Source organism: Lycium barbarum, chromosome 4, assembly GCF_019175385.1.
Source record: "Lycium barbarum isolate Lr01 chromosome 4, ASM1917538v2, whole genome shotgun sequence".
Lineage (NCBI taxonomy): Eukaryota > Viridiplantae > Streptophyta > Magnoliopsida > Solanales > Solanaceae > Lycium > Lycium barbarum.
This window is the reverse complement of record NC_083340.1, coordinates 63,618,519-63,641,387: the sequence shown is the minus strand read 5'-3', so window position 1 is coordinate 63,641,387 and position 22,869 is coordinate 63,618,519. Positions and strand designations below refer to the sequence as shown.

The following is a 22,869-nucleotide window of genomic DNA, read 5'->3' as shown; positions in this document are numbered from 1 at the left end:
ACACCATAGAACAAGAAAATCTTACCTTAATTGTCTCGGAGGAATTTCTACTCTAATTGTTCCAATTTCGCAATTTCTTCTTCTCCAACTTAATATCCAATGTTGCTATCACCTCCGCGAACTTGCAAATCATCGTGAAATTAAACCAAAGCAAAAATGCAACCCAATTTCCTTGGCCATGTCTGGCCGTGAGCAGCAGCCATGGCCATGCTCTCTCCTTTCTCTTCTTTTTCTTTTATTTTCCTTAAGAATGAAACAAAATGCATAGTTGATATTTTTTTCCATCAACTTATATATATGCCACTCCTTGAATTGACACGTTTGGGGCCACTAGCCTTTACCAGGTAATGCCACGTGGCAGCCTACTTGGTGCCACGTGGCAGCCCGTTGTTATATTTTTTTTCGGGTGGGACCCACTAGTGCCTTAATTAAATTAATTAATCACTAATCCCTACTTAATAAATTAATCATAATTAATTAGTTCCTAATCCCCAATGCTATTTTTACACTAAATAAAATTTATAAACAATTTATTTTCTAATAAAAATTGAAAATTAAAGGTTTCTATTTCGTGTCCGAAAATAACTCCGCCTTTAACTTGAGTCGATTTGCTTGCGAATAATTCGACGTATAAAGATTCGGGGTATAACAATATATGTGCCTATGTATGGCTATTATGAAACATCGAGCTTATAAGGTCGGGTAGAATGTATATGTGTGTATATATATATATATATATATATATATATATATATATATATATATATATATATATTTATGTAACGCGCGCGCACCTCTGCAGTTAGGTACAGATAACCCTGAAGCCTTGGTAGGGCTAGGTATGTGTAACCCTGAAGCCTTGGTTGGCCAGGTATGTATAACCCTGAAGCCTTGTTTGGCCAGGTATGTGTAACCTTGAAGCCTTGGTTGGCCAGGTATGTATATGATATAAATATATATCTGATATGAATATGCATATGATATGGATACGTACATGATATAGACATGAATATGATATATTGTCACGACCCGACTCGGGGCCGCGACGACCACCCGGTGCTAGCCCACCCGGGCACCCTCTTAGCTTACTCTTATGCTTACATCTAGGTGAGCCACATAATTATACATGCATTTCCATTCATTCGTCAACTAGTCCCATTTGGACAACAACACATTTATACCATCATGGGCATCTATGCCACATCAATGTACATGGGCCAACGTGGCCGACAAAATGATATACAAAACATAGGCCGACAAGGCCAGACACATCAATCCACACACACACATGTCTACGAGCCTCTAAGAGTATAACATATCACATTAGCGGGACAGGACCCCGCTATGCTCATAATTATATACACAAAGAATGAGTACCCAAAAGATATGGCTCCGAAGGAAATGGAGCTCTCTATGTAATCTCTGAATAGGCAGCTATGGATCAAGTCTGTCTCCCTGTGCACCTGCGGGCATGACGCAGCGTCCACAAACAAAAGGACGTCAGTACGAAGAATGTACTGAGTATGTAAAGCATGATCAACATCGATATATATAAGCATAAGGAACAACATATGAAATAGCATAGGAGGGGAGACAATAACATCATCATCATTACACTTACTTGCCTTTCATAGGGGCTTCCTATTTTTCATACGTATTCGTACACCTACGTCATCATACGTATTCCATAATAGTACTCGTACCATACTCGTGCTCATATTCGTATACATGTCCTTAGCCGTATTCTCATACATAGTCTTATCACATTCATATTCATATTATATATTTAGTCATTTCATATACATAGCATTTTACATAGCATACCCGACCTCATAGGATCGGTGTTTCATACATACTTGGCCAACCAAGGCTCAAGGCTACTCATACCTAGCCCTACCAAGGCTTCAGGGTTATCCGTACCATCTGCAGAGGTGTGCGCGCGTTTGGTAATGGTATACATACTTTATACATAATCATATACATATATTCTACCTGGCGTTCTAAGCTCGGGGTTTCATTAAAGCCCTTCATAGGCACACATATAAGTATAATATCCCATAGGCACCTTTAGCATCATTATTATCATCCTTATCATTACTATCATCATTATTATCGTTACCTCTATATCATAGGCCTACTCGTCGTATGAAGTGCGTGGTACAATCGTAGTACATATCAAGGATCGTGAGCTTATAAGCTCTGAATATCAACCAATTGAAAACAACGTACTCATATAGAGGATTTAAGAGTTTGGCCAAGGAACCATGCCTTATGAAAGAAGGGTCGGCCTTACATACCTTTTCGTCAGACTATTCTATGCTTGCACGCTTCCTTCCAATGTTAGCGTTTCTACCTTCATTAATGTCATAACAATGGTCGTTAGTCATTCACATCATCCACATAATCTAGATTTCTCAATTTGCTTCTAATTCACCCATATTCAAGGTCATAACACCCAACTTCGTCCATCCGTCTAAAGTGTCTAGTTCATGATCTCAATACTATTTATAACACATTCATATCACAACATAACAATATTCGTGATTCAATTCAAACTATTCCTCAAAATGTCACTATTCATCATTCATGACCTAGTTGACCATATTTTCTACAATCCATGCATTTCAACTCCCCAATATCTTAAAAATCATATAAATATCATGAATCTTACCTTAGAAGTTGTAGTAACAAGGTTTAGTATATAATACTCCACTTTGAGCAAAACCCTAGTTTTTCTCCATTTGGATTACTTGACTTGGATGACCTTTGATGATGTTCTTACTCTTGATTCACTTTTTTTATGTTGTTGATGACTTATGATCCTTGAAAACTTGGATAATAAATGTAGAGAGATGTTTTAGAGAGAAGTGGTGTAATGTTGAAATGAAATAAAACAAGTGTTGGTCTCTTTATTTAATGACTTGCAAAATCTGAACTGAAGTGCACAGTGGTCGTCCATGGGGGTTTACGGTCCGTATTCCAGTTTACGGACCGTCCTTCGTGGTCGTCTTTAACCATGTTCAGAACCAGAAACTTAAGGCTGCAACATGGTGATTTACGACCATGGTTTACGGGCCGTAAATCACTTTACGGTCCGTCCTCCAGGTCGTATTTAGCCATTTCCTCAACTGGCAGAAAGTTGAAGTTTTGCATGCCAATTTACGACCTGCTAGTTTACGGACTGTATACCAATTTACGGTCCGTCCTAGCACTTTACGACCACTGGGCAGTTGTAAATCTGCAACTTCCCATATTTCTTAGACTTCTCATTTTAATCACCCACGTCCATGCACATGCATTGCTCACCTTATATCTCATCTTAACTTAGCCAACTTTCTCATTTCACATCGGATACCTTTGCAATCTCGCCTAAGGTCATCAAACGTCGTTTCTTGCTCATGGACATCATGCACTCATATTCATCACTAGTTCATTCTCTTTCGTACCAACGGAAAAATTTCCGAGGTGTAACATATATGTAGGAAAAGCCCGGAAAATATATATATATATATATATATATATATATATATATATATATATATATATATATATATATATATGTATGATACGATGACGTATGAGCTATGATGATACATGTACCATGATAATATATGATATAGGCATGAAAGGTATCGTCCCTTAAAAGTTACGCAAGTTATGTCTTATGATTCTCTATTATGTTTATTTCATTCATGCCTTACATACTCAGTACAATAATCGTACTGACGTCCGTTTTCTTTGGACGCTGTGTTCATGCCCACAGGTAAGCAGGAAGGAGACCCAAATTCGTAAAAGTCGATAAGCAGAGTGTTGAAGGCACTCCATTATTCCGGAGGTGCCATTAAGTTATCATTTTATGTACATGTATGTTTCGGGCACGACGGGGTCCTGTCCCATCCATATGTCTAGCATTCAAGTAGAGGCTCGTAGATACGTATCTGTGGGTAGTATGGTCTCACGATTTTGATAAGCATATCTACGTATATATCTATGTGTGTATTATTTTGATAGCCGAAGGGCTTATTTATATAAAGGTAATTTATGTTTCCCAAAAAAATGATTTTTCTATGAATTTGATGAATGAACGCTTAACGAGTATGATAAGTAGCAGGATGAGCGGTGCTCGGTAGATAGCCCCGGGTACCCATCATGGCCCCTAGTCGGGTAGTGACAAAAGTGGTATCAGAGCAGTTCAGTCCTAGGAAGTGTCTACGAGCTGTGTCTAGTAGAGTCTTGTTTATGGTGTGTTGTGTGCCACATCTATAAATAGGAGGCTACAGGGCATTTAGGAGGGTTACTCTTCTTTCATATATAAGATCGTGCGATAGAGCTAAGCCATAGGAAATGAGATTCCTTATACTAACCCCTGATTGCAGCAGAAGAATGGTAATGATAGAAGAAAGTTATAGATGACATTGAAAGCTACGGAGGTAAGACCCTTCGTTGAGGCTACGTTATTGAAATATGTAATTATATGATGATAAATTGATTGTCGTGAAAGTAATTCAGTGCTTATATGACATAGAAATTGATTAAATGTGTCTCTTGATGATAAGTTCAGCTATAAGTTTAGAACTAAGCAAATTGAATGAATCAGAACAAAGGTAAGCAAAGGTACGAAAGATGTGTGTCAAATAAAGTAAGAATATTGAGATATGATCGAAATGTAAAGCCGAAGAATGAAAGAGAAAGTAAATAGGAAGAGGTAACAGGGCAGGTCACTAAAGGATCAGGAACATCTTGAAGCATGCTATATGAGGTAAGTTTCACCATCTTTGTGCTTTTACTTGAAAGTTGGAGCCCTGTGTGGCTGAGATGTTGTGTGTATATATTGGCCCTGTGAGGCATTGGTGGTATTTGTTGCGTGCAGGTTTTGAGATATTAAGAAATATAGAGGAAACTCTGCCGAAATTTTCCTAGAATCTAAAGGAGATAAGATATAAGCTTGCAATATGTCCTAACGGGAAAATATGTTGTGCAAAAAGTAATGGCAGGACGAGATTTAATTAGGAGTATCGTAAATAAATACACGAGGTGAGTTAAATACTATTGAATTGATAGTAACACTTCCTTAGAATCTTGGAAGTGTTATCTTGATGGTATTCAGGTTTCGATCATTGTCCTCACGTCCTTCATTTCTTTGCCATCTCCCATGGTCTTCATGACCTTGGAACCTCGCAAAACCTCCTTGGCTTCCTCTACCCCAGTTGTTCATCTCCCTACGCCATCCTCTTTGCCTTGGTTCATCCCACCACCTCTCTTGGGCAACTTTCTCCACTTCTTCATCATAAAAAGGTTTTTGGAATTGGGTTTGGAATTGGTCTTGGGATGGTTGTTAGGGAACATGTGGAACATTTTGTGGGGTTCTTTGGGGTGCGGGTTCACTTTGGGATGTTCGGTATAGTTGGGGATAGGTTTGTTGATTGGTGTTTTCGGTATTAGGTCGTTGTTGTCGTGGAGCTTTTGGGTTAGGTGAGGACGTGGTAGGTGGGAAACACAATGCTTGTATTTGCCAGGGTGTAATGGTTGGAGTAGTTTCTGTAATTTTACCCAAATCCCCTTCAACTTGAGAATGAGGAGTGCCCACTCTACTTGAGGATTCAACTTGCACCACCTTCGCCTCCAAACTATCTATCCTCGCTGTAAATCCACCCACATTCGCCGTTAATATCGACAATTGACTAATGATCATGTTCCTCGAACTCACCAAGTATGATGGTTCGTCCCCCTCAGGAGTACGATCTCCTTGATTAGACATTATGACCTGCAAAACTAGCAAACAACGTTAGTAATAAAAGCCTCACGTCTTTCGTATTGAACTCTCAACCTTACCACACTCCGTGCTCTTTAGAAGTTGTTGATGAATCGCTCGTCCAATAAAATACACACGTTGCTTATCCTTTGTGGTAGAATGGATTCTTGTTTAGATAAATGACGGACGACTCAAAGCAAAACGGATGAGAGCCAATAAAGTTTCAACGAAATAAAATGAAGAAAAGGTTGAAAGAAATTAGCACGAAAGAAATGCGGACACAAGAACTAGTAAACACAAGTAGGAATAACTACTAAATGGCTACTAGTTGAGAGACACAAGAAAATGGAATGCTAAAATAGGGAAATAAATAAAATTTCAGGCCCGGTAGGTGATAACTTGAAAATGCGGTCTTGACGCCCCAATTGATCTAAGGTATCAATTTGAAACAACAAAATTTTTTATTTTATTTTGTTTTTTGCTCCCTACCAAAGGATTAGGGACACAAACCAACAAGCAATCCCAAGGAAAACTTTGAAATTAAAATGAATTAAGAACAAGATTTGAGGTTTGGGAAATCAAAGAAATGAATTAGAAGTGATCACCTAGAACTGTTGTTAATCTTGAGTTTTACGGTCACAGTACCCAGGAAATATGGTCCGTAATTTCAATTACGGTTCGTAAAATTTGATCCAAGTTTGAGATAGAATGTTCACTTGAGCCGTTCAACTTTTACGATTGGACAATTACGGTCCGTAAAAATTTGATATCCCCCAATTTCCAGTAACTTCAATTTGATCCCCAACTTTTACACCCAGTGAATTACGGTCCGTAATTTGTTTTACGATCCATAACGAATGATATTTAACAATTTCCAATGAGCTGTTCTAGTCCCTCAACTTTTAAGATCCAAAATTACATCCCTAATTACGGTCTGTAATTTGCAATATTCCCAGCTTCAGTGAAATTAAATTGTACCTTGTTTGGCTCGGGAATTGTGCTAGATTTTCTGAATTTGCTGACTTCTTGGGACCCACTCAACCTTGTATTTACCGTTTTAGGCAATAAAAACAACTTTTCAATTTTTGACTTGGATTCCTTGGATCTAACTTTCCTTTTTATCTTCTTCTTCCTCAAGAACTAGGATGAACAATGAAGAACATTCAAAATCCAATGTACCCCAAATCAACTCGTTTTTTCTCAAATTTCATATCTAAGCAATTTTAAATTATTTTTTTTGTGTTTTTGGAATTTTTAAATTTTGTGCCTAGGATTAGAAATTGTAGGAACAATCTCTTAGCCTATGCTCTGATACCAAAAGATAACAATCAACCTATGGAAACTCTAAGAATTAAACAAAAACAAAAGGAAACCTCCGGGAAATAGGAAATAAAATTAAGGAGGTAGACGGATTACTGGGCATTGTTGGGAACCCGCCAGAAGGCATACAAAAGAGATATGGGAAATTGGGGATGAGAAGATAGAAGGATAGATACTAGACCCAATTGGTAATGAAATCTATATGCGAACTTAGGTATATGAAACCTAAACCCTCCTAATAGGATTTCAACCAAAGAACCTAAGTAATTTGTATTCAAAGAAGAAGAATCAATTTGAATTCACAAATGAGCAATCTAAATAAATTAAATGGATAAGCAATTCTCTTCACAACTTGGAAATCACACTTGAACAATAACCAAACAAACTATATTAAAATTCTCTCAAATTTGAGTTTTCACAATATGCAAGCTAAGTGCAAATGAAAGACTAAGTGTCTTATTTATACTAATACTTTTACAACAAAGGCCCGAAAGTGGCTCTTTGCAAAAATAACCCCATATGGGCCTTCAATTGCATCCACAGTCCCAAAGCTTGCAATTATGACCTCCATTTGCAATATTAGCCTTGAATAGGATTCCTAGCCAAGCTTTGCACCCTTTAGCCATAATTTGCACTTCTAGCCGCTTTGCGCTCCTAGCCACTTTGAGTAGTAGCCTCCTTATCCACTTGACAAGCTATCTCCCAAGTGCCATATGCTCTTTTTTGTGCGTCCACAAGAGGCTCCAATGTCCTTCTTAACATCCTTGAGCCATTTGTGCAATTTATGCCCCGTATAATCATATCACATATCTTGATTATGGTATATCTAATGGTGAGGTTAAATTATTTAGCAAGAGCAAATATGGTATGTTTTCCTGGTATTAATACGTTTTGGTCTAGCTAATGACCCTCTGCAGTTTTGATATGATCCTAAGGAGCTCATTAACGATTATGAAGGCTAAAACCCGCATTAAAGCTTTGAAGGTGCATTTCCATGCCAAACACCCTTGGATGAGGAAGATCCTTTGGAGGCCATTGAAGAGCAAGCCACAAAGGTGTGGATGATTACTTGGAAGAGACATGGAGATTAAGGCCCAATCATGGAAGCCTAACAAAGTGGCTAGGAGCGCAATGTGGCTAAAAGTGCAATTGTGGCTATGCATTGCAAATCATGGCTAAGAATCCAAATTCAAGGCTAGGGATGCAAGTTTGGCCATAATTGCAAGACAATTGATGCTTGAAAGATGAAGATCCCATGTTGGGTTATTTTTCCCAAAGATCCACTTTAGGGTCTTTGTTGTAAGAGCCTTAGTATAATAAGACTTAATCTTTCACTTCAATTAGCTCGGATGAATATTGAATGAGAGTGATTCTCTTAGTATCTTGATTGTAGTGTTAGGTTAGTGCTAGGATTAGTGTATGGATTAATCCTTTAACTCTTCAATTGGACCTCTCTTGAATGAATCCAAGTTGATAATTCAAACACGAGTTCACGTCTCTTCTTCCTTGGATTGAGATCAACAACTTGATTTCAATACAATCTTTCTTCTATTCTCCCCCCTCTATTTCTCCTATCAACCCTATCTTACTTTGTGTTATTTAATTTTTGCATTTTGATTTGATTTGATGTTTCCCCCAAATCGATTTGTATCGTTTGGTATCAAAGCATAGGCTAGAGTGTTGTTCCAACAATTCTCAATCCTAGGCTCAAAAGTTGAAAATCTAAAAAAAAAAAATACAAAAATCCCCTCAAAAAATAAAAAAAAACTGTTTGTGTGTTGTTAATTTGGTGGATTTAAGGTTGAATCTAGGTTTTCCGCTATCCAAAACCTCTAGATCTGAAGTTTCAAGTGATTTGGTTGAGTTTTGAGTCAATCACCATTGTTGTACTTGAAGAACTCAAAAGTGGGTTTGGTGATTGAGTTGAAATTGAAGCTAATTGGTTAGTGGTCTTTGCTATCCATATCAAAACGAGTTTAGATCTGAAAATTGGAAAAAAAACGAGTTGATTTGGTCCTAGATTGCATTTGGGTGTTCTTGGTGTTCTTAAGAACATTCATATCTTCATATTGGAGAAGAAGACCAAAGAAAAAGGTTTGATCCAAAAGTTTTTCCAAGGACAAGTGGAAAGTTGTTTGTTAGACCAAAAAGGGCAAGTCCTAGGTTGTGTGGGGCCCAAGACGTCATCAAATCTAAGAAATTCGGCCCGAAATTCAATAAAAAGTCGTGAAAAATGACTTCACTGAAGCAAAATACGCCCAGAAGGTACTGGACGTACCTTAAAGTATTAGACGTACCTTGCCTCACGTACATTGCCAGAAATTTCCAGTAAGTTGCTGAAAATTCGCTCAAGGTACGTGATAAAAAGTATAGCCCATACTATGGAGTATTGAACGTAGTTTACCAAACCACAGGGTGTACATTGTATGTACTGGATGTACATTTCCCACATACTCAGGACGTACATTGATAACAATCAACCTAGGGAAACTCTACGAATTAAACAAAGAGAAAAGGAAATAAAAGGGATATGGGAAATTAGGGATGAAAAGATAGAACGATAGATACATGACCCAATTGGTAATTAATCCTATAGGAAAATCTAAGTATATGAAAGCTAGACCCTCCTATTTTGAATTCAACCAAAGAACCAAAGCAATTTGTCTCACGACCCAACTAGAGAGCCATGACGAGTATCCAGTACTAGCCTACCGAGCACCTCTGATCTGTCATTCCATTCTCATTGCTAAGTGGGCCACATGGATAACTTGTGGATATCATGCTTAGTACGGTCATCATTGACAATGCCCATAACCAAATGCTAACAAGACTTACGAAAATATTATACAACGCTGAGAGATAGTAAAGTTAGAGAACATCTAATCACATACGTCTGTCTACGAGCCTCTAAGTAGATTACATAAACCCATAAGAGGGGGCAGGACTCTGCCATACCCAAGTGAATATATACAAAGAGTAGTACCAATAATTACAGCTCCGGAACAACTGGAGCTCTTCTAAGGTGTCGCTGACGGAGCTCCTAAGAATCAAACGCGTTGACCTGTTTACCTGCGGGCATGACCGTAGCGTCCACAAAAAGGGACGTCAGTTGAACAAAGTACTAAGTATGTAAGGCATGAACAATAATATAATAATACACATGGAGCATATCATGAGATAAAAGTGTAACCTGTACATCTGAGTGCCTCTTAGGGCGGATACCATGCACGCTTAGCTTTACATAAAATCTTTCTCATAGAAATGCATCATAGTAGTGCTACGGAATGTGCAGCCCAATCCATAAATATATAATAGTGCCGAGAAACGAACGTCCCGATACATTTAACCACATACCCCGAGTTCGGGCATCCCGCGTTCGGGACGATATCATAATATACCAACTGATCAGGTGGTTATACGTATATAACGCCTCGCCCTTTTTCCATAACCCCCCCCCCCACACACACACATATATACATATATATATATGTGTGTGTGTGTGTGTGTGTGTGTGTGTGTGTGTGTGTGTGTGGAATAATCATCATCGCTCTATCTCACCTTGAAGGAACAATTATTATAAGGTGAGATCAACAGCAATGAATAAAATCGAGAAAATCATGAAATAAATCAAAATTCTCATAATAACATTGAAATCACAAACTTGGAACCTTTAAACATAAAATCATCATTATCATTGTAATCATCATAGAATCATTCTCATCTTTAACATCATGAGAAGCTTTAAGAATCATGAACATCTAGCTTTTGAAAACAAGGAGGTTGTGGAAACATTTATGGAATCATAACATAGGAATCATGCCTTTGAAAGAAAGGGACGAGCCTTAACATACCTTTTTGATCGCCTTAACTTTAACTACTCAACGCTTGTCCTCCCAGGCTCGTAAATCTATATTCAAGAAAATTTATACTATTGTTAGACTCACCTTTATACGCTTGTCTTAATCCTTCAAATAAATGTTTCTACAGTTGCCGGAATTCGGGCAGCATCTCCCCTGTTTATATGCCTAGCCCAAAATCACAATCCAATAACCAACAACAATAACAACAATACCAACATCACAACAAAATTATCAACAACAATATGCTCCATGAAACATCCCACACGATGTTTCTTTAGTCTAATAATTGACTCATTAATTATATGATATTCCAACGATTTTACTCTCGGAAGTTAATCCCAATTCGTAACAACAATACCAACATCATTATTAACGTCAGATACATATGACAATAGCACCATAATTCTTTTTATAACTCCATAAACTCCATTCCATATCACAATTATATTCTAACTTCAAACCATAATATCTTCCATCTTTCTCCACTAAAGCCTTCCAAAACAATTCCAAAACAATAAATGAAGTATAGGGTCTTACCTTAGGGTAGAGAATACACAAAATCTAAGCATAGTCTATGCCCACAAGATCAATACATCTTCAAGAACCATGAGTTAGTTCCGTTAATACACCTTTCTAAATCTTCAACTAAGATCCTTAATTAATCTGGTTATGGAAACTTTGTTTGGAGCTCTTGGAAGTTCATAGTTTTTTCTAGAACTTTGGTGAGCTTCTTCATGTGATTTTTGGTTTAAAAAATGGGGTTTTGCCCCTTTTTTAAGGTTCTAAATTCGGGTCGGGTCGGGTAACTGTAGTAGTTACTGTAGCAGTATTGTAGCAAGTCGGTTACTATAGCAGTTACTGTAACACGCGTTTCTGCTCTGACGGCCTAACTTGTAACGTCCATCATTCTCTACTCCAATGTCGTATTGACGAGCGGTTTATTGCGTTGGAGACTAGACTCGACGAACTGAATTTTATGCTTTTGCAAAACCTTAAAACTCCTAATATACTAGGAGATATACCCCTCCAAACTTGACCAAAAATCTGCCCAAAATCCTGCCAACTTTTTTCGAATTTTCGTCAAACTTATTTTCTTTGATTTGATTGATCCCGGAATCTTCCGAAACTCTCCATACATGATATTTATCATTAATCATACTTGATAATGGTCATGTCCTTTGGTTCCGAGGATGTCCTTCCCGGTTACGACTTACAACATCATAATTCATCCTTCACTTAAACAATATACTTAATAATGCTTCGTTCCTCACAATCCAAAGTTGTTTTACCTAGTCATAGCTCGACATATTTACATTCAAATTTAACCTGTTCTTCTCCGAGGTACGGGGTGTAACATCCTCCTCCCCTTTAGAAACATTCATCCTCGAATGTTGAGCTCTTAGGGATTTCTACAAACATTTTGCCAGAGTTTCCCCTGTAATTGTACCCCTACCATCCTATCACAACCCAAAATATGCAATGCCTCACAGGGCTACAAAATTAATATCCATATTGGCCACACACGACCAAGAAATCATTCAAAGAAGCATCACATACCTAAGCATAATGATGTCTGTGGCTGGAGCTCTTTTGTTCTCGTGTACATAATCAGAAATCAACTAGTATCCCATCCTCGCTCTATCTCCGTTACAGTAATCTTGCCTTACTATGTCACGGCTCCTCGCCATCCTGCGAGTACTCTCTTTTCTCGCTTTTTATTTCCCTATTAGTGGGCAACTCCCTTGTTTACTCCTTCGATGCTACCTTGAGCTATCCCTTCTTATACTCGTTGATATTTTATACGCACTATATTGTCTCCTTGTCGCATCTTTAGGATATCTCACTACGTATCTGGGTGTGGTACAATTTCCCAAGTACGAGGGATTCGATCCACGGTCTAGAAACATCATATCTCGTATCATTTTCTTTGACTTGTTAATTCCCCTTATGCTCCTATCATACTTTCTTTCTCATACCTACCCCATAATATACCTATTTTTGATCCATTTCTGCTTTCTCCTGATACATTCTCGAACTTTGGCCTTTTCAAGCTAACACATTTCTTTCTTTAGAATTTTGGGAAGGTCATAATTCATTTCAGGACTAAATCTGCTCTTCCCCTCTTTTTTAAGGATGTTCTTATACACCAATAACCTTTGAATATTAATCATTTTTGATAATCACCTGGGTGACCTTAACGATCCTTCTACCCCTCGGTTCCTTATAATGCCAGAGTTCCTTTCATCACATGGTTTGACTTATTTCCCTTTCTTCTAGTTGAAGCCTTGTATTAGATCAAAATGCTCATACATATTAGATCCAATGCGGGTGCGTCCTTTATCGTCTTTCCACTTCTATCTTTCATGACTAATAATTCCTTGGCTAATGAATTAAGGGGGACAGCGGAGCTCATTAAACCTCTTCATGGAATATCCGATTATACCTCGCTTCTTTAACCCTAGCCTCCCTTCTCTTCTTCTTCTTCACGACTATCTCCTTAACACCCTTAAAATTCATCTTGCTATGGGTTTCCAATTCCAATTTACGCTTATATTATACTGTTAAAAGTTAGCATTCCACACTTTTAATTTCCATGACTCGTCCTTTCATCCGCTTAACTCATTTGTCTGTAATTATCCTTAACTACTTATTTGCATCATAACTATCCGTTTTAGTTCTTCCAGTGTCCTGTCGCTTCTAGTTCTTATCATAAAATCCTTACAACGTACACTCTTTCCCTTTTTCTCTTGGTCAAGCCTTCTTCTTTCTTTCCGCCGCTACGGCCGGTTCATTTTTATAAATATTCCCTTTGTATCTGTCTATCTTCTTTTTGATCAAATCTCTATACTTTTTACAGAGGTTCTTATTCCATGCCACTGATATATTACCTCTTGGTTAGCTTTATTAACTTATTATCCTCTTCGTTGTCCTTGGTGATTGCCCGATTTTCTTTAATCAATCCGTTAGTGCACCCTTCTTACTTCCGTTCTCAGGGGTTCTAAGTTCCTTTACTCTTAAATGATCTTCTCTATTTGCCATTTAATAACACCGGCCCTGGAGTTCGTGGAATATCTTTTCAGAAGTGCACATCCGTGCTATCTTTGAGTTATCTTTTTAGAAGGGCTCCTCATTTTTGAGGTAGTGTGGCATGTTATTAAGACTATACATTCTCTTCTTCGGATGTCCCTCAAACATCAGAAACTCTGTAGCATCTTTTGCCAAATCCTGCTTATTCTTTCCCAATTTACATCCCTATTCGTTGTTACTGCTCTTCAGTCCCACTTATCAAAATCTATTTGCGAACCCTCCACATTCGTCTTTCGTTCCATACTAGATACTCCATTCTTTCCGTATACATACTTTCGAGATTCATCCGAATGGTTCTTTGCTGCTATACTTACCTTCAAGATTCCCATCTTGAAGCTTGAGTTAACCCTTTTTAGCAACATACCCCCGTTGTTTACACCTCTCCTTTTCTCAGGGCATCATAATCTTCTTACACTTGTATACTCACTTTATCCCTTTTCCCTAATGTGATTGCATCAGGATTATCCAACTTTAATTTTAGAGAGACTAATGTCGCCTCGCCCTGTAACACTTACCACTCGAACTTCAATACCTTGTTTAATCAGTACCTTTAACACATCGCAACGTCGATTATCGGGGCACGCAAACTGATTAACCGCACATAAAATATCGTATATACCTCTCCTAACACCTTACCTACAAAATATCCACAATAATATTTTGAACTTGTCCTAGTTCTGTAGCTGTAATACGTCTTCTCTCTCTTTGCCAAGCCGGTCCGCCTTATCTCTCGCAATCATTTGGAGTTTCCAACCGTGAGTTTCACACGCTTCTAATTTCCCTCAAGCTATTCTAGTCCCTCAGCCTTCTCTTATGTCCAAATTTGTAGGACTCTTAGTACATTTCCCAGGGGGTCACCCATCCTAGTACTACTCTCACCCCAGCACACTTAACTTTGGAGTCCTGATAGGATCCGGTGCGTTAATGCTGGTACGATCGCATCTACCTTGCTGCGTGACCTTTATGGCATGACCTAGAACAAGTTGAAGTTCTAACGGATCCCAATAAAATTCCTGTAATGCATCTCCCTCCGGATTGGGAAGATCCCTTACTTTCCTGACAGAGCAAATGCTAGTTTAGCCTTCGGAACTCTCAATAATAACCATCGATCAACACACGACTGTCTTCCATTCCTAAATTTAAGATTCCTAGTAGGGGCCAAAACATCTTAGTCGCAGTTATCCATAAGCTTTATCTTTCTTGTTTCCATCCCTAATTCCGCTTCGTTTCTCCGTCACTCGGCCTTTCGTGATATCCTTGTCTTAGAACTTCGAGGAAGGCTTTCCTTCAAATCTTCTAACCTTATCCTTTTTGAAGTGGTTCCTGGTTCCTCTTTCTTTTAACTTGGTTCTACCTTTTCTTTTTTTATGTGTCCTTATATACCTATCACTGTACCACATCCTTACCAACATATTTCTTGTGCTCAAAGGCATTTGTCGACATCTGGCTCTTTTAGTAACGTACATCATTCTCTTACCTCGGTTACCCCTTTGTACTCTTAAATCATTAGCATATTTATACTCAAGAGTTGTATTTAAACATATACTTATCCTTCCACTTCTTACCTGGAGAAGAAGTTACAACTCCTATCTAATCATCTTGACGCCTCACTGGTGAAGCACTCTGAAAGTGTTACACCTCAAAAAAAAATTCGTTGATGCACAATGAATAGGCTAACGAAGAGCACGAAGTATACGGTATTTCAATAAGTAAGGAATGACATTTGATGACCCTAATTAAGATTTCAAAGACATTCTAGGTAAGAGAAGAAAGTTTGCCAAGAGAAGGCAAGGCATACGATAAGTATCGAAAAGGAATTACGAGTAACAAGTTAATGATGACTTAATGATGTTTTGGAGGAGAGTTATAACGTCCCTTAGATTGTTAATGAGGTGATAAACAAGTGTTAAGAAGGTTCCATAAGGATTGGAGATCAAACGAGTCGACGAGAATGAGTTCGGAAGAACTGGGCATTATACGGCCCAACATACTAGCCGTATAAATTATACTAGCCGTATGTTTGGCCATATAATCAGCCCAGATGGCCAGCCTCACTGGACCAAATCTACGGCCTGACATACGGTGAGTGAAATTTATAGGGACCGTATGTTGGTCCGTAGATTTGGAGCGGGACAGATTTGAGTATTATTAATAAGGGGCCCAAGTTATTTCATTTCATTTCCCCTTCACACCCCCTTCACTCTATAACATTTCTCCACACTTCTCCCATAAGAATTCAAGTGATATTAGTGAACAACTTCATCAAACCAAGAGAAATAAGTGTAAGAAACTCATTAAAGTTCATCCAAGACAAGGAATCCAAGTGAAGGTTAAACTAGGGTTTTGCTCAAGTGAAGTGTTTCCACCAAAGGTTCATTCCTACACCATCTAAGGTAAGTTTTATGGTATTTCCATGTTGTTTAAGGTATTGAGAAGTTGAAACACTTGGATTGTAGAAGAATATAGAAAATGGGTCATGAATGTGGGAGTAGTGACATTTTTGAGTAATAGCTTGGATTGGGTCATGATTCTTGATATGTTGTGATTATGGTTATGTTATAAATGAGGTTACGAATATGGGATGGACATTGTATATGAATGAATGTAATAGTGTGCTATGATCATGGATATGGATGATTCGAAATGAATTGTTATGATGTTGTGAATGTTATTATTGATGTTTGGGAGTTGATATATGACATGGAGGAAGTCGTATAAATAAAATAGATGCTGTCCAATTTTCTCTAGCTTTAGTCATGTATGCTATGCTATCGATTTTCTAATGATAGTATAACTCTAATTAAGGTAGAAACGTGAGCATTGAAGGAGAACGTGCAAGTGGTAGAATAGTTGAACGGAAATGTATGTAAGGCTAACCCTTCTTTCATAAGGCATGGTTCCTTGGCCAAACATCTAATTTTCTATGAGCCTATGATGTCCTCCAAATGATTCTATCTTTAAAAGCTACTAAGCTCATGAATCACTATATGTTACGATTATACTAAAATTCCTCCTATGATGAGTAATCCTCTAGGGATAGATGTAATGAATGACGATAGTAATGATGCTAAAGATGCTTATGAGCTTTTATGTATATGCGTCTATGTATGGCTCTTATGAAACCCTGAGCTTATATGGCCGGGTAGAATGCATACATATACATATATATATATATATATATATATATTGCGCGCACCACTGCAGTTGGGTACAGATAACCCTGAGCCTTGGTAGGGCCAGGTATGTATACTCACCGAGCCTTGCCATGGTCGGGTATGCGAAACACTGAACCTTCATGGTCGGGTATGCTATGTACATGATATGTATATATATACGATATAAATATGAATATAAATACAAATACACTATGAATACGAAAATGGATAGGAAATGTAAACGAGTACGGAAACGAGTACGGATACAGATACAGATGTATGTACATAATCACACATTAGAAATGGGAAGTCCCTATGAAAAGCAAGTAAGTGTTATGGCGACGATACTACTATCTCCCATCCTATGCTATTTCTTATGTTATGTATTATGCTTTCATAATGATGTTGATCATAATTTACATACTCAGTACATTCTTCGTACTGATGTCCTTTTGTTTGTGGACGCTGCGTCATGCTCGCAGGTGGCCAGGGAGACAGGCTTGGTCCATAGCTTTATTACTCATGGACTACATAGCGGAGCTCCATTTCATTCAGAGTTATAGCTTTTGGTATTTATTCGTTTGTGTACATATTTATTGGCATGGTGGGGTCCTGTCCCGCCTATATGATATGACATACTCTCATTAGAGGCTCGTAGATATGTGTATATGGTAAGATGTATGTGGCCCTGTCGGCCTATATGTTGGATATCATTTTGTTAGCCTCGTCGGCTTATGTACATTGTTGTGGGCATAGTTGTTGATGATGATATAAATGTATTGTTTCCCAATGGAAATAGTATGAATGAGGAATAAAACTATGATTCAGCTATATGACTCACCTAGATGTAAATATGAAAGTATGATAAGTGGTGCCCGGGTGGGTTAGCACTGGGTGCCCGTCGCTTCCCTCCGGTTGGGTCGTGACAAAAGTTGTATCAGAGCAGTTCTATCCTGGGGTGTGTCTACAAGCCGTGTCCAGTAGATTCTTGGTTATGGGTGTGTTGCGTGCCACACTTATAAACAAGAGGCTGCGGGCATTTTAGGAATGAATGACCCTCTTTTTTCATGAGATCGTGTGATAGAGCTATGACATAAGAACTTCTTTTTCCTTAATCGTGTGTTATGTATTTCAGAGATGCATGTAAAGAGAAAGGCTACGGCAGCCCAAAAGGGCAAGACAGTGGCAGAAAAGCGGGCTGAAAGAGCACCGCCAACAGTTGCAGAGGAAAGTGAGTCCCAGAATGTGGCTCAATCTCTGTCCTCCCATTCAGTGCCTATCTTTGAGGAGCGTGAGGGAGCCTCAGCCCCAGCTCCAGCACCTCCGGCTCCTTCACCGGATGCTTCCGGCCAAGATGTGAAAGAGGCCATTCATTTGTTAATTCAATTGGTTGCTGCCCAGAATCAGCGACAAAGTACAGGGCAAGGTGATAGGGCTGTTAGTGCAAGGGCCCGTGACTTCATTAGCTTGAACCCTCCGGAATTCTTTGGATCAAAGCCGGATGAGGACCCTCGGAATTTTATTGATGGAATGTTGAGGAAGCTTCGGTTAATACATGCTTCGGACACCAAATCGGTGGAGTTAGCGTCCTATAGAAATGGGATGTTGCGGTCCATTGGTACACGGTTTGGATGGTTTCACGGGGAACCAATGCGCCTCCCCCGGTATGGCAAGAATTTGTAGAAGCTTTCGTCCAGCATTACCTGCCTCTAGAAGTTCGGTGAGCTAGAGCCCATAAGTTCTTGAATTTGAGGCAAGGAAGCATGAGTGCTTTAGAGTATAGTCACCGTTTCAATTCTTTGGCTAGGAATGCTTCGACCATGGTAGCGGATATGGGTGACCGAGTGCACCAATTTGTGAAAGGCCTAGGGCCATATTTGATGGATAGGTGCCTAACTGCGTCCCTTCAGAACAACATAGATATTTCACGCATTCAAGCTCATGCCCAGAATTTAGAAGAAAGCTAATAACAACAAAGGAGTGAGTGTAAGCATGATAGAGGGTATAACAAGAGGGCTAGCTCTTCGGGTCCGATGAGTGAGTTTAGAGGCAGGCACAGACAACAGTTTTCTAGGCATTCAGGCCATTCCATGACTAGTGCACCTCCACGGTTTTCAGGCCAGAGATTTGATAGGTCTACTCATTCCAGGCTGAGTCAGAGCTTTTTGGGATCTCAGTTCAGTGGTGATTCGGGTTAGGCGAGGCCACCCATACCACGATGTTCCCAGTGTGGGAAGTTACATTGGGGTCGGTGCTGATTAGGTTCAGAGGTTTGCTATTCATGTGGTCGGCCAGGCTATATTATGCGCGATTTCCCCTCAGTTGGTGGTAGAGGTAGGGCCCAGCCTTCAGGGTCAGTAGCTGGATCTTTATCATCTATACGCCCTATGGGGCCAGGTTCACATGCGCCGGTTGACCATAGTAGAGGCAGAGGGAGAGTCCCCAGTTCTAGCGGTCCTCAGCACCGTATTTATGCTTTGGCTGGACGCCAAGATCTTGAGTTTTCTCCTGATGTTGTCATAGGTATATTAATGGTATTTTCTCATGATGTATATGCTTTGGTAGACCCAGGCTCCACATTGTCATATGTTACTCCGTATATTGCGGGTCGATTTAGAGTCAAACCGGAGTCGATCAAACCATTTGAGGTGTCTACACCCGTTGGTGAATCGGTAATAGCTAGCCGAGTGTATAGAAATTGTGTAGTTGTGATTTGTGACCATCATACTATGGTTTACTTACATGAGTTAAAAATGGCGGATTTTGATGTTATTATAGGCATGGATTGGCTGGATTCTTGCTATGCCAATGTTGATTGCAGAATGAAAATGGTTCGTTTCCAATTTCCGGGAGAACCAGTTTTGGTGTGGAAAGGAAACACTGCGTCACCAAAAGGTAGGTTTATTTCCTATATTAAGGCATGGAAAATGATCACAAAAGGTTGCATTTATCACCTAGTTCGGGTTCAAGATGTAGAAGCTGAACCGCCAACTCTTCAGTCAGTCCCCATGGTGAATGAATTTCCGGATGTATTCCCGGAAGAGCTTCCCGGCCTCCCTCCTGAGCGGGATATGATTTTGCTATTGATATGTTGCTAGACACCAAGCGTTAGAATGCCTACTTGGTTCGGGACGAAGCCATGCCGATACATACGATAGGCGAAGGAAAGACCCCCATTTCATAGCGCCTGGGGAACGCAAGTTTGATCGAGGATTGGAGAGGAGAGGTGGAAGAAAGGGCTCTTTATATCTATTCTACCTTACAGGATGGCTCCCGCAGAGTTGAAAGAGTTGAAGGAGCAATTGAAAGAATTTCTTGAGAAAGGCTTTATTAGGCCTAGTTCATCCCCGTGGGGAGCACCCGTATTGTTTGTCCGAAAGAAAGATGGCTCCTTGCAAATGTGCATTGACTATCAGCAACTGAATGAGGTGACGATTAAGAATAAATATCCTCTTCCGAGGATTGATGACTTATTTTACCAATGACAAGGCGCCAAATGGTTTTCAAAGATAGATTTGAGATCCGGGTATCATCAAGTGAGAGTTAGGGAGAAATATATCCCTAAGACAGCCTTCAGAACAAGATATGGCCATTTTGAGTTCCGCATAATGTCATTTGGGCTAACTAATGCACCGGCAGTATTTATGGATTTGATGAACGATGTGTTCAGGCCCTTCCTAGATTTATTTGTGATTGTATTCATCGACGATATCTTGGTGTATTCTAGATCCGAGGCAGAACATGCGGATCATTTGCGTACTGTCCTAAGAGTTCTTCAAACTCGAGAGTTGTTTGCAAAATTTTCTAAGTGTCAGTTTTGGTTGAACTCGGTGACATTTCTGGGGCACATTGTTTCAGCCGATGGTATTCGGGTAGATAGCCAAAAGATTGAGGTTGTGAAGACTTGGCCAAGACCCACAACTCCTACGAAGGTTCGCAGCTTCCTGGGCTTAGCAAATTATTACAGGAGATTTGTAGAAGGCTTTTCTTCAATCTCTGCACCACTCACAAAGCTGACCCAGAAATCAGCAAAGTTTCAATGGACAGATGCTTGTGAACATAGTTTCCAAGAGCTAAAAGATAGATTAACTTCTCCCCCAGTCCTGACACTTCCAGAGGGATTGGAAGGTTATGTTATTTATTGCGATGCTTCAGGCATTAGGCTAGGCTGTGTGTTGATACAACATGGTAAGGTGATTGTTTATGCTTCAAGGCAATTACGAAAACATGAGAAAAATTATCCAACCCATGACCTTGAATTGGCTATAGTGATTCATGCATTAAAGATGTGGAGAGATTACTTGTATGGTGTTCATGTGGATATTTACATAGATCATAAGAGCCTTCAGTATATCTTCAAGCAAAAAGAGTTGAATTTGCGACAACGACGGTGGTTGGAATATCTAAAAGATTATGATGTTGATATCCTATATCACCCCGGAAAGGCAAATGTTGTGGCTGATGCTCTTAGCCATAGGTCCATGGGACGTTTGTGTGAGGTACGACCAGAGAAAAGAGAAATGGCTCATGAGCTCCAGCAGTTAGCTAGCCTAGGAGTTCGAGTAGTGGACTCAGGTAGCAGGGGAACTACCATTCAGAATTCAACAGTCTCGTCGCTAGTAGTGGAAGTGAAAGAGAGACAATACGAAGATCCCATGCTAACGTATTACCCAGATACACTCCTTCAAGAGGAGAAGTCATCATTTGAGATTGCAGGAGGCGGAGTTCTCCGATGCCGAGGCAGATTATGTGTTCCTGATGTGGCAGGGTTACGCCACCAGATATTGAGGGAAGCCCATTTCTCCCGCTATTCTGTCCATCCTGGAGCAACGAAGATGTGCCATGATCTTAAATCTATATATTGGTGGAATGGGATGAAGAAAGATACAACGGAATTCGTAGCTCAATGTCCAAACTGTCAACAAGTGAAAATCGAGCACCAAAAGCCAGGTGGATTGTTGCAAGCTATAGAAATTCTAACTTGGAAATGGGAAGTAATTAACATGGACTTCATTACAGGCTTGCCCCGTTCTCGACATAAGTATGACTCTATATGGGTGATTATGGATAGACTCACGAAGTTAGCTCATTTCTTACCAGTCAGAACTACATGTGTGGCAGAAGATTATGCAAAGCTTTATGTTAAAGCGATAGTGCGACTTCACGGTGTTCCAGTATCTCTGATAGAGGAACTCAGTTTATAGCTAATTTTTGGAAGTCCTTCCAAGAGGGTTTGGGGACTCATGTGAGCCTTAGCACGGCATTTCATCCGCAGACTAATGGACAAGCTGAACGTACCATTCAGACTCTTGAGGATATGTTATGGGATGTATGTTAGATTTTGGAGGAAATTGGGATGATCACTTACCCCTTATTGAATTGGCTTATAATAATAGTTATCAGTCTAGCATCCAAATGGCACCGTATGAGGTTTTATATGGGCGAAAGTGTGGATCCCCAATTGGGTGGTTTGAAGTAGGAGAGACTAAAGTGATAGGGCCAGACTTGGTCCAGCAGGCCATAGAAAAAGTTAAGCTCATACAAGGTCGGCTATTAGCAGACCAAAGTCGTCAAAAGTCCTATGTGGATAATCGTCGAAGTGACTTAGAGTTCCAAGTTAAAGATTGGATATTCCTAACGGAGTCGCCAATGAAGGGCGTTATGAGATTTGGCAAGAAGGGGAAGGTTAGTCCCC

The 22,869-nt window shown here is 39.5% G+C and overlaps 1 pseudogene; it reads right to left on the bottom strand.

Annotated features, from left to right (window-relative positions):
- Positions 1 to 14,844: 14,844 nt before the first annotated feature.
- On the bottom strand, positions 14,845 to 14,963 carry LOC132639047 (5S ribosomal RNA; annotated as a pseudogene).
- Between the last annotated feature and the right edge of the window lie 7,906 nt (positions 14,964 to 22,869).